The following is an 11,570-nucleotide window of genomic DNA, read 5'->3' as shown; positions in this document are numbered from 1 at the left end:
GAACTAAAACAGTGTCCTGGAGGGCCCCTACAGGGCCAGGCATTAACCCTTTGGTTGCTGGATCAGAAGGCACTAGGGACAGTTGGAGGGCATTCCGGGGGTCTTGGGTTAGCAGCTGTTTACTGATAACTAAGTCAGGAATGTCAGATCTGAATAAGTGTGATGGTGGCATAGGTGTTCACTGGTGGAATGTCAGGCCTGATCCTGGGACAGATGGAATCAGTCCTGGAGGGGACAGGGAATTTGCAAGTAGAGAGTTAACCGCTGGGGACCTGAGGAGTCCTGCCTGCAAGATGGGATGAGGGACAATGACCAACTCTCCCAGTTGTTCTCTAGCAAAGGTGGGTCAGGCACTGACTACAATTGTTGACTAGCAGCACCAGGCTCATGCCCATAGTGCCAACTTTTCATACCCTTCTAACTCCCGTGCTTACATAGTGCCATGCCCAGTGTCCTGGAATGAAGGTCCATTCTGGAGGAAACATCAACCTATTTCAGTGTCTTATAGAATATGAGCCTATTAGAACAGGAAAGGACCCTGGAAATCAGCTAATCTAGTGTTCTCTATTGACATATGGGTAACCAAGACCTAGAAAGGGAAAGTATAGGCCTTACATATAATTAGTGCCAGAACTGGGAAAAGCAGGAAAGCGACATAAAGAAGCTCCAGCTCTGGGCCTGGGCACCTTCAGCCACCAGGTCCCTACTCCAAGCCTGATGTATTGTCTATTACTTTCTTTGCTATTATTCCAAGTCTTCATTATAGCCAAGGGAAAATGCCAGAATATCCCCAGGGCCAGCCTTACACATAGGTAAACATGATATGATCGAATATGTTTCCTCAATTGCCTGTCATTGTGCCTGAAATTTCACCGTCAGTGATTCATTCCTTTGGAGCTTGAAGCTATCTGGTCTTTCAAGGGGATAGAGATGGGGAATTTATTGACAATCACTGAGAGAAAAGCTTTGCAAATTGGACTCGAGTTATATAGCTGAGGGACACCAGCAGCAGCTGGCCCAGGGAAGAAGATGCAGGATAAGGTGGGCATGGGAACTCAGGGTGAGAATATGAATACAGGGCCCTGATGGGACAAAGAAGGGGTATTTAATACACCCACACCCAATGCTTTCATTATGCCATGGCTGGAGCGTGCATAGGAAGCATTTCCCCAGGAGACTGTACTATAACCTGCGAGGCCTCAATCACTGCTGTGTGGCCCACACTGGGAAGAAAGGGCAGGAGAGTGAAGGATAACATCAGGCTGTCTGGAGTGGCCGCAGGGACACTTTATTAAAAGAAGCAGCCTGCGCGAGATGGATGCAACAAGGGAATCTATGAAGACATCGAGAGGAGCCTCAGCTGCAAGATGAATGGTCTCTGACATTGCCAAGGGAGGCTGGCTGTGGAGTCTGTCTGTTCTGCACTTCCCCCAGGGACCTGCTGGCTGAAGGTGCCCTGGCCCACAGCTGGACTTCTTTCTGTCGCTGCCTCTGACTACCATTTTAGTACAACTCCAGAGCTGTGCAGTGCAGCTTTGGGCTTGGCTGGCCATGGTGCCCAGTCTCCTGAGCCCTCCCTGTTTTGCATGAGCTCTAGCATTTTTATATCAAAGGGACTTCAGGGTTATGATCTGATGGGGAGGGGAAAAGAAAGGAAGGAGGCTAGTGGGTAGGAAAGGGTAGGGAAGAGTTCTGGTAATTTGGGGATTTGTCTTGAAGCTGCATTTGCATAGCAAGAATGATACTGTAATTTAAGGTTATAGATCAGTTTCAGGTGGCTTGCAGAGAGGATCAGAGCAAGCTAGAGACCTTTCCAGAGGCTCCACTAGTTTTGTTGTAGATCTCAGCTAGCTGGGCCCAACCCAGAACCCCTAGCTTCCAAAAAATAGAGCATCCACCTTCAAGGCCACCTTCTACTACCTGACATGAGTCTTGTGCTTCCTGAAGGGGTATCTCTGGGAGCCTCAGGTGGTTTCTACCCAGACACATGCAGTCATGGACTTAGGTGGGCTCAGGTGGGAGGATAATGCTGGTGTTCCCAGGAATTAGAGACCCAGAGCCAAGAATGCCCCACTGGTTCCACTCAAGTCCCCCAAACAATCTCCCTGGCTTAAGGCCAGGCCGTCCTAACCTAGGTGTCATGGGCACTGTTGAGAGAGGACGATATTTCATAGAGCAGAGACTCTTGCCCAGGTGCAGGATCAGTGATTCGGGGAAGATGGAATTCAGTGCAATGAATTTAGGAGAGTACAGGATTTCTTTTAAGCTTTACTTCCCAGTAGCCCCTTCCCACCTTGGAAACAGATTAATCCCTGCCATTTGTCTAGTGGCTTTATACTTTTCAAAGCGCCTCCTCATCCATTATTTCCATTGAGCCTCAAAAACACCCCCATGAAGTAGGACAGGAAGGTGTTATTAGCCCTGTTTGACCTACAAGAAAACTGAGGTCCCAAAAGGCGACATGACTCATCCAGGATCACTTAGCTATTTAGTCAAAGAATTAGAACTTAATATGTGTTTCCTAATTTCCAGCCCTGTGTGCTTTCCACCTCACATGTAGACTCCCACACAGAACCACGGTGGTGCCCAGCACCTAGCACTATGCCTAGCATTAGTAGATGTTAATAAATATTTACTAAATGAATAAATAAATGGATAAGCGGGGGCAAGGCAGGAAGAATACAAGTCCTAAAACTGCTCTTTTATTTTATGACCAGAAGAAAAAGGCAGGAATATTCCGTTATTTCATCATTTTGACCAGAAAGGAAGAAAAGATCTTACCCATTTCACAGATATCATTGTCAAGGCAGGGAGGTTGAGATAGCTCCCACAGAGAAGCCACAGGACTTAATTTCCCAACAAAGCTTCCTTCCACTCATCCTTTAAAGAGGGTGATGAGGGCCCTCACTCAAGTACCTGGAAGGAGCCTCTGCACCCATCTTTGACCCTTCTACCATAACCCAGATCTCACAGGCTCAGTGCCTGTCTCCTGGATGGCACCTGGACCCAGACTACCTCCTATTACACTTTGGGTCTCCTGAAAGGCCTGGCACATGCATCCCACGGACCCACCTCCACCTCCACCCCACAGATCTCAGCCTCACTGACAAGGGGTTGCCACTTGTTTCTGGTCCTGCCAGAAAAATGGGAAAACAGGAGGTGGAGACACGGGTATTCCAGTGTATTTTTGCGGTAGCACAAAAGTGACAGGCAGCGGCCAATTTGAGATCCCTCTGGTTTCAAATCTTGGCTCTATCTCTTATTACTGGCTCGTGTATCTGGGGCTCTTTGCTTTGCTCCCCTGAGCCTTGGTTTTGTTTTCTGTACAATGGGGAGGATGCTGGGATGAGAAAATGGATGTAAAGCACAATGCCCAGTAGCTGGATTATCCGCCAGTCTGTGTCCTTGGAGCCCTCCCTCCTCCGCTGCGGGATCCTCTGCGGGGGGCCGTCCAGTGTAGGGAGGAGGGGGAAGCTCCTCCGCGGTGGATTGCGGGCCTGCAGAGGCAGCAGACGCCCTGTTTACCAGCTGCCTCTCTAGTTCGCCACCTCCTTCGAGGCACTGGGCTGAGCCAGTTGCCTCCTTCTTTAAGATTCTGGTCACAGCAGGGGCTAAGTTTCTAAGGCAGGCGTGATCTTTCTCTTCCTACAGACTCCGCTGCCGCTGCCGTCGGCGCTGGGCACAGCCAGGGGCAGCGCAAGGGGAACGCGGCCTGGAGAGGCCCCGACAGTAAGTACCAGAGTCGGGTTTGGGCTCACCTGGGAAAGGGTCAGAAAGCGGGGCTAGTGGCTAAGTGAGGCTGGCATCTGTGGGGTAGGAGGTCAGCAACCGAGTGTCGAGGTCCTTGCCGGCCTCTCAAAGTGACTCAGGGCAGCGCTGGCACAGGCCTCTGGTCCGGGTGCGCGCCTGCTTGGCGCCTGCTGTGGATGGACTGAGTTGGCCACTCGGGAACCGGTGAGACAATGTCTTCCTACCCCCCCCTCCCATCCCCCAAAGAGCCCTTCTGGCCGTCCCTACGTGGTGCTTCTGGAGAGGAAACTGGAAGGCAAGATGAGCAGGGCTGAGGTTTTGTATGCCCATAGGAAAGTGGCGGGGTGAGCGGGCAGCGAGGAGAGCTGGAAGCCTGGAGGGCAGTACAGGTGACCGCCAGCTTGGCTAGGCTCACCAGCCCTAGCAGGCCCTGCCGGCACCGCACTCCCCCACCCCCACCCCCCACCTCATCCCCAGCAGGGAACCCGGTGTTGAAAGGGGGAGGGGGCCTTCTAGGTACCTTCTCCCAGTGCCTTAGCCTCTCTAGGTCCGCGGCACCCTGGCTGGCCTGCCCTCACATGCATGCGTCAGCGTTCCCTGGGCTGAGAAACAAGCCCACCCTATGAGGTGGTGCATTACTTATTTAAAAAGAAAAGAAAAAGAAAAATGAAAACCTTGGCAAGTGGGAATATGCAGGTGCATACCTGTCACTTTTTCTTATGCTGTGTAAAATTCAAGCGATGGGGGCATCTGAGATCACAAAGGTGAGTTTACTAGTATAATAAGAATTTGTATACAGTAAGAACAGTATCTGGCATACACTCGGTGCTTTCTGTATGCCAGGCATAGTTTTACCTGCTTTACATGCATTATTATCATGTTTAATATTCACAACAACCCTGTGAGGTAGATCCTGGTATGATCCCCATTTTACAGATGAGGAAATTGACGTAAAAATTGATAGGTGAACAAACCCAAGGTCTCACAGCTACTGAGAAGCAGAGCTGGGATTTCTACCCAGTCTTACTTCAGCATCCCCGCTGTTAACCACTAGAAATAGGATAAGAAGTTGTCTTTAATGAAGTAGACAAATAGAGTTTGCTTTCCCCACAGCAAAACTTATTTTATTTTGTAAGTCTAAAGTCTTGGCCCAAGATCCAAAGAAATTTGAACCAATTTTCAAATCATCCCCATTACATTTTGCGGAGAAAGGCAAACCCTGTGGGCTATACTAAGACAGCAGGTCCTATTATTAGTAGGTGCCTAAACAGAACAATGATAATAATAATTGCTAATAGTCATTATTGATTGAGCACTTAACATTGCATATTTAATCTTTATGTGCTCTGAAGTAGGTGACATAGAGAGTCCCATTTTATAGATGCAGGAACTGAGGCCCAAAAGGTTAAATAACTTACCAGAATTGGGATTGTAGCCCAGATCTAGTAAAGCCCAGGTCGGAACTAACCTTGGCAGATTGGCTCAAGAGGCAGAGATTGAGCCATTGCCTTCCCCAGTTGGGCTCTAGGAGCCTGGAACTCTGCAATGTTTTCTCCTTTCCTTGGCATCCATTTGCATTAAAGGGATTGTGCAGATTGTAAGAGAAAGGGCTTCCTAGAGAACATGGAGTATTCTGCATGGATTTGGGTTTTGTTGTTGTACTAAATGCCCTGCCTGTAACATCAGTAAGTTGTTCTGCTTTATAAGTTTTATTAATTAGACAAGTGTCTGGTCTGCTGGCGTTTAGTTGTTAATCTGTCATTATGGTTCTATCTGAGTATTCCTGTTAGGAATTACTTTCTAAAAAGTTTGTAGAGCCTTGCAATGCGGAGCAAAGCCATCTTTTCACCTCCTGGGGAGGAGGAGGGGGCTTGTTTCTTGGCCAGGACTTCAGGAGCAGGAACTGCAGCTGATACATTAATAGCATTGTTGTGCCTATTGATTTTCACCCTTTCTTTCTTCAGGCTGGCCCCTGTGAATGTGGCTATGTCCCCAGGGGATCTTCCTGCTCACATTTGATACTGCAGTAGGGTTGTTTGTAACTTCCCACTGTTTGCCCTAACCCTGTCACAGAGCTGGCTTCCATGGATTCTCTTCAATGTGGGCATAACCCGCGGCATGTGAGCTTCTTGGTTTGGTCTTCATTGCCATGGCTGGATCTCAGTGCATCTGCTGGTCGTCTACCCTTCCTGCCTCTTTCTGTGATGTGAGAGGGGGCCTTCCATGTGTAACTTTTGAGTGGTGCATAGGATGTGTGACTGGTAAGCCCAGTGTTGAGCTGTGTCCCTGGTTATCTCTGTAGCCTCTTCTGAGTGCACCAAGTGCATTGCATCATCTCACACGGCCACACAAAGGGGCCAGTGGCTAACTCAAGTCCTCTGTCCTCACTCCTGCAACCAGAAATGAAAGTTTTCCTTAAATGATCCCTGAATGTGTTCTATGATTTCTTCTTTTAATTTCAGTGGCTTAATACCTAGAGGTTTCCCTCTTTACGGAATCTTCTTTATTTTTGCTGTCATATTTGACATTCCTTTACTGGAATGTCCTTCTCTGCCTTCTAGCTGCTGGACTTCTATTCCCTTCAACATTGCTTCTGGGAGTCATGGGGGACAGGAGACGGGCCCTCCCCCTGTGCTCCCATAGCATCCTCTGCTGCCTCTTTTGGTGCCAGTTGACACATGGTTTTATATTTGTCTATTTACATACTTGCCCCTACCTCAGACTGCACCTCTCTGAAGGGAGAGACTGGGCTTATTTACCTTCATATCTTGAGTATCCAGCACTGTGTCTGGTACATAGTAGATGCGTAGTTAAATTTTGTTGCATATATGAATGAATGCAATCTAAAAGCTGCTGGAATGAGGCTGTGACTCACATCAAGGGACTATCCTGTTTGTTCCCCTTACAAGAAGGAAGATGGGAACAGAGCTTGCATTATTCTGGAAGAGTCCCAGCTCTGTGGGTTTTAATCACTGAAAAAAATATAATTACTGTAATGCAAAAACCTGAATGTTTGGGGAAGGGCTTTTCTGGTTAATAGAATGTTCTGGGAAACTAAGGATTGGGGGAGGGGGATCATTTTCTCTTACCCTTTTTGGTTCTTTCTAAAAGCCCTGGGTCTGCTTTTCTTACCTTAGTGAGTTAAGTCTGGGGTTAATTTTTGAATCTGTGTTGCTGGCTAGGGAGTCTGTAAGTTGTCAAGATCCCTTTAAATCCTGTCTCTCCCCAGCCTAGTTGCAGAGTAGGATTCAGTCTTCTTACCACCCTCACCCCCATCCTCATCTAAACACAAGGCCACAGGCCCTTTGAAGTTGACAATTTTAATGCTACTAACTTTCAGGAAACAGACAGGGAGTCCTGACTAGCACCATGAGTGTTTGGGTACTAACTCATGCCCTCTGAGATAGTAACTCAGCACCTGCTCTTGCCCTTGGCTTTTATTCCTAGGGGGAGGGTTCATCAACCTTGCTCCCCCTTCCCTGATCCCATAGGATCTTATCTTTTCTTTAGAAAACACCTTATAATTCCTTCCTCATTCTCAGCAGGAAGATGCAATTGGGCAGAATAGAAGGTGTCTCATTGTCCTCAGGGTGTAGTTGGCATCTCTGAATACCTCCAGATGGGGTGACATGAGTTTACCAGGCCTCTGCTCACATGACCTCTTTTGTTGAGTTGCTTCTTAGCCTGATTTCTGCCCTGCCCCAACTCTTGGATGGACAGCTTGGAGATGGTGCACAGGGCAGAAGCTGAGGGTTGCTCCTGTTTGCACCCTCACAGGAGGTCAGCATGGTGCCTAGGCTTCAGATAATACTTGCATGATCTCAGGCAAGGAGGGGGAAATGGGCATCTAGGCAAAACAGCGGGATAGATGTATCTGTATCTGTCCAGCTATGACTAGACTGGCCTGCCTTTCTCCTCACAAGCTCACCAAGGGGGGTACTGGGAAGAGGACCTTATGCCCTAGCAGAGCCAGACATGAGAAGAGGAAGCTGAGAAAAGGTTCACTCACTGTCTCCCTGGGCTGGCTCCAGCTTCTTGTTTCCCAGCTAACCTCTCTTCAGCAGCCCCTCCCCCACCACTCAGGCTGTTGTTTTCATGTCTCCTGCCACAACCCTTCTGCTCCCCTTCTGTCTCTGGGCCTGTTCTCAGTGCTCTCCCTCTCTACTTGCCCAAATCTGGCCCCTTCTGTAGTACCCAGCTGCAGTCCTCCTCTAGAAAGCCTTCCCCTGCTACTTCTGGATGTCAATAGAGGGTGGACAACAGTGAAGTAAATAATGCTCAAGATCCCTGCCAACTCTGAGATTCTCCAGCTGTTTGACCAAAGTCAGGAGTTGGGGGCATCCCAGGCTTGTAGTCCAGGCCATCCATGCCTGGTAGCCTCACAGAAAAGAGGGAAATGGCACAGTCAGCCAGCCAAGTAAGCACTCATTTGGCTTCAGGAGGCTTTGCCCAGAGTCCTGTGCAGTCACTGCCTGCCAAACATCCCCCCAGAGTGCCGCTGTTTGAGCCCTGGGTCTTTGGCTGCTGGAAGTAGCTACTTGTTGGGATAGTCTCAATAGCTCCTGCCCACACCTGCTCTCCCTATCCAGCCTCCAAGCCTTGTTTACAGTTCAGCCCTTGGCAGACTAGTGGTTAGGATTCAAGAGAAGAGAGAGCTGGGTGGCCAGGGACTCTCTCCTGGCTTAGCATTCTGTGCCTGAGCTCTGCAGCCCAGCTTGGCCTCAGAGAGATGTGTTCACCAAGGGGAGGAATTCAGGCCTGCAGCTCCCTTCCCTGCCAACTCCACTTTTCCCATCATGACCATTCCCTTCTGCCATCTGGAATGCTCTCATCTTCTTGTTTTCTCCTCTAGATCTCATTCTCTTTCACAAGAAAAATATAGCCTCTGGTGGCTGGGCAATGGGCCTAAGTCAGGACAGTGGCCTGGGTCTCTTTTTCAGGCTGCTTCAGTTGCCCCTTTCTCGTCACATCCCCAACTGTGAAATGGGGAGGGTGCCATCATGCTGTTGGTATGGCATAATTGCAGTATTCCTCCCCAAAGAGCTTGATACCAGAAGGCTCTCGTTACCATGTGGCCCTTTCCCAGTAGCAGGAACCTGAGGAGAGAGGGCAGCTCAAGGACATTTAGAGAACAGTAGAATCACTGGAGTGGGTCTTCTAAAAGCTAGAGTTGGTGGGCACAAGTTCTCTGTCAGGCTTGCCTTCTTCAAGCCCATCCTTTCTTTTTCACTGTCTCAAAGGCCCTCCTCTTGTCTCATTTCTCTGCTTCTATCTGGTTTTCTCTGCCTGGCCTTTCCTCTTCCCTCCCTCTTGGCTCTCTCTGGCCCCTTCCCTCCATTTCTCATCTCTTCTGCTCTAACTCAATCTCTGTCTCTGCCTCCCTCAGAAATATTTGGTGTGGTATGTGGAGGGTGGGAGCTGGGGTGCCCGGGGCTATTTGGAGTGACATGACAACTCCTTCAAGCTCTTGTGAATATTTCATTGCTACAGTTCCCCCTCACTGCCTCTTCCAGTGACAGGTGAATTGGGGCTAAAATGCAAGGATCTCCCCACTAATTCTGCCACAGCTCAGTGGCAGCAGCTTCAGACCTTATGAACTACAGTGCCATATGGCATCAGCTTCACATCTGGCACAGACCTCACATCTGTCACCAGGCTGGCAACCCTAGCAGGGAGGGTTTAGGAGTGTGACTGGGCCTGTTAGACAATGGGACTGAGTCTGTTGGCTATGTAGCCCTTGAGGGGAGAAGTTGGGAGGAGAGGGAACAACTGCCAAGCAGGTCCTCTGCAGTGTCCTCTCAGAAGCATCATGGGGATTGGACTTTTGTGAGGTGACCCCAGACTCCCAAGTATTTGTGGAAGGACAAATGGCTTTGGTCTCTCTACCTGTTTATGACTTGCTAGAACAGGAAACAGGTGTCTCTATCAAGGCCACTGGGTAAAAGCATCTGTTTGGACAACCAGAAAATGAATCAGATGCCAGCAGGTTTTCCAGAAGATGCCTCTCCAAGTTCAGCTGAGGAGGAAGTTGCAGGACCATGAAGACCTGGAGGGAAAGAAGAAGGTAACTCTAGGGAAAGCACCTGTGTCTACCCAGAGATGTTCAGGACTACTAGTAGGAAGGACTATGAAGTTATCCTGACCCTCACCCCACCCCCTGCCTCTGGTCATTCTGAAAGAAAAGTAGCTTGCCTTTTAAAGAAACATATTTTCCCTGATAGGAAATATCTGTTAGATTTCCCACCCTGGTATCCGTAAAAGGGTGGGAGCCATTCTAGCTCCCATTTCTTCTTAGATTGTAGCCCTCCTTGGACTCTTCTTTTTGCTCCATTTTCTCCCAATGTTTATCTTTGGCCAGAGATGTTGAGGGGTTTTCTCTCACCAACCAGACTCCCCAGCCAGAAACCCATCTTTCACAGACTGAGATAGAACCCAGTAGGCATTTGATAATGACTTGTATGGAATAGCCTGAGGATTCTAATTTGTATGTCTCAAAATTACTCCTATAAGTGCAACCACTGAGCCATTTAGAAAATATTTATTAATATTGCACATATAATCCTGCTTCCACATCTATTACTCTACAGAGTCAATCCTGTTAAGGTAACCAATGATCTTAAGGTCATCTCTCAGTCCTCATCATATTCAACTTCTCACCACTTGCTTTAGACAAAGTTGACCACTCCCTCCTTCTTGGAATGCTCACCTACGTTGGCTTCTGTAACTATCTCCTGACTCTCCAACTACATTTCTGCTCAGTTTTTCTTACACTCCTTTGTGGCTTCTCCTCCTCTACTTAATCATTAGATACTGCAGTTCTTCCCAACTCAGTCCCAGGCCTTCTCTTCTTTCTCTACTCTCTTACTTGTGCCAGGTACTAGTAGCATACTAGGTGGTGGAGATACACTATTGAAAAAGAGAGACATAATCAATACTCTAGTGGGGTTTACAGCCAAATAATCACATAAATGAATATATCATTACAGATCATGATGAGTCTCATGAAAGAAATGAATAGGTTACAGGAATAGGGAAAACCACAGCAGAGTTCTCAAGGAAGACCTCTGTGAGGAGGTGATATTTAAGTGGATCCCCAAAGGATGAAAAATTCAGCCACATGAGAAATGGGGAAAGAGGTTTCCAGGAAAAAAGCAATACCAAGTGAGAAGGCCCTGAGGTGGCAAAAAACTTGATGTGTTCAGAAACTGAAAGGAGGCCAGTGGGGTCAGATTGTTCTAGACAAGTGAAAGAGCAGCATAGGAGGGGTGTGGCAGAGAGAGGCCATGGAAAAAAGAGTTTGGATGTTATTCACTTGGGAAATGTCTATAGGGTTTGAAGTAGGAGTGTTAGATCTGATTTCTACTTTTGCAGTATCTAAAGAGACCAGAATTAGAAGGGTGCAGCAGTGGCTACAGAGAGACCAGAAAGGAGGCCGGTACAGCAATGAAGGGGAGAGATAATGGTGGCTTGAACTGGCTTATAAGCCATGCAGATGCAGAGTGTTGATCAAATTCTGAAGGGAACAGCTGTGAAGACTTACAGGAGCATCAAATGTGGTAGGTGAGGGAAAAAGGAGAAACAGGACTCAAGAAAAACTCTGGTTTTTCTAGCTTGAGTCATTTGAAGAAATGATAGTGCTATGTACTGAGATGAAGGGAGCCCTGAGGAAGGGCCTAGGCTTGAAGGGGGGAAAAAAAACAAACAACAAAAAAAAACCAGGAGTTCAGTTTTTGGGACATGTTAAGTTTGAGATTCCTGGTAATACATAAAAGTGGAGATATGAGAATAAGTAGCTGGATTGTGGTGGATTCGAAATGCAT

This window comes from Myotis lucifugus, unplaced genomic scaffold (genome assembly GCF_000147115.1).
Source record: "Myotis lucifugus unplaced genomic scaffold, Myoluc2.0 scaffold_2, whole genome shotgun sequence".
In the NCBI taxonomy this organism is placed as follows: Eukaryota; Metazoa; Chordata; class Mammalia; order Chiroptera; family Vespertilionidae; genus Myotis; species Myotis lucifugus.
This window is presented reverse-complemented; position numbering follows the sequence as displayed.